Genomic DNA, 1,446 nt, shown 5'->3' with positions numbered 1-1,446 from the left:
TGATTTTGACTGCCGCCACCATCTTTCCAATTGAAATTTGGGTGGTTTCTCTATCCCGGGTTATAGGAGTCGTTGTAGGCATTGTTTTGGAGGCCTACAAATCCAACATCCTCCACCACCATGGCCTGCTGGAACTGACTGGTCTGGTGTTTCCCGTCACACACCCCACAACGAAAGCTAGACTTAGCCAGATCGGATTGCATCTGGTCAAATCTTGGTCAAGGCTTCTAACTGAGCGGAAACAAGAGTATTAGAATCGATATGAAGAACACCCTTAGTGGAAGGAATACTACGAGGCGGATTATATGCAAAACTCTTCTTAGCAGCTCGTTCCAAGACATCCAACGCCTCATTGGGAGTACACCTACCGAAGTCTCCTCCCACAACCTGATCCACGGCCTGCTTCTGTGCTCCGGATAAAGCATCAAAGAACGTACGACACTGAAGATCACGACTCAAACCGTGATGAGGGCATTTTCTCAACAAGCCCTTGAACCTCTCCCATGCAGCATGAAGTGACTCGTCATCATCAACACGAAAACCAGTGATTTTTGCCCGATATCTTGCAGTTTTATCGGGTGGGAAGTACTGAAGAAGAAACTGCTCAACCAATTGGTTCCAAGTGGTGATGGAACCGGAAGGGAGTGCCTCTAACCACTCCAAGGCAGCCTCGCGAAGTGAGAACGGAAAACGTCGGAGTCTTACGGCATCGTCCGTACACCCCTAAATTTTGAATGTCGCACATAATCGAAGGAAATGCGCAACATGAGAATGAGGGTCCTCGTTCGAGAGGCCATGGAAAGAAACGGAATTTTCGACCATATGAATAATCCTCGACTTGATCTCGAAACTCACGGTAATCTCGGGCTCCGTGACACCGCTGCCATAGCCATCGAGGGACGGCGTGGCGAAGTCATCCAAGCGACCTTGATTGTTCGGGTCCATCATTTCTTCAACCACGGGATTCGCGTCGTCCTCCACAACTTCGTTTTCAATGCCTTGGTAATCTCGCGTGGTCTCCTCCTCAAACCTTCTCGAAGATGTCGCTCGGGTTCGGAAAGGGGGGAAACAAGATCAGGACGGGTGTGGTGGACATGCATCACCCAAAAGAAACGCGGAATGGAAACAAACAAGACACGGAAAACTACCTAAAAATATAACTAATAAAATAAAATAAGATGAATAAAAATGAAATAGACTAAAATAACATAGAGCAAAAATATCAGCAAGGCAAATCAATTACACGTATCGTTTTCAAAAGTAAAACACCGTGTCCCCGGCAATGGTGCCAAAAACTTGACGTGTGTGAATATATATATATAAAAATGAAAATAAAAGTTTCACACAAATCGGGTTTTAAAAATGGTTTTCACCAACAACCAAACCACACACGAAAGGCAAGTGTACCTATCGTTTGTAGCAAAGTATCGGTAAGAATCGAGTGTC

General features: G+C 45.6%; 1 non-coding gene across 1 annotated transcript; it reads left to right on the top strand.

Moving 5' to 3' along the window:
• The first annotated feature begins 457 nt into the window (after positions 1-457).
• On the top strand, positions 458-563 carry LOC143595433 (small nucleolar RNA R71). Its single transcript, XR_013146526.1, has one exon. It is a non-coding gene; the product is annotated as a small nucleolar RNA R71 (small nucleolar RNA).
• The last annotated feature ends 883 nt before the right edge of the window (positions 564-1,446 follow it).

This window comes from Bidens hawaiensis, unplaced genomic scaffold (genome assembly GCF_021521415.1).
Source record: "Bidens hawaiensis isolate Kalapana, Puna unplaced genomic scaffold, B.hawaiensis_p1.1 tig00045134_1, whole genome shotgun sequence".
In the NCBI taxonomy this organism is placed as follows: Eukaryota; Viridiplantae; Streptophyta; class Magnoliopsida; order Asterales; family Asteraceae; genus Bidens; species Bidens hawaiensis.
Note: the sequence above shows the minus strand (reverse complement) of the source record. Positions and strands in the feature narration are given on the sequence as shown.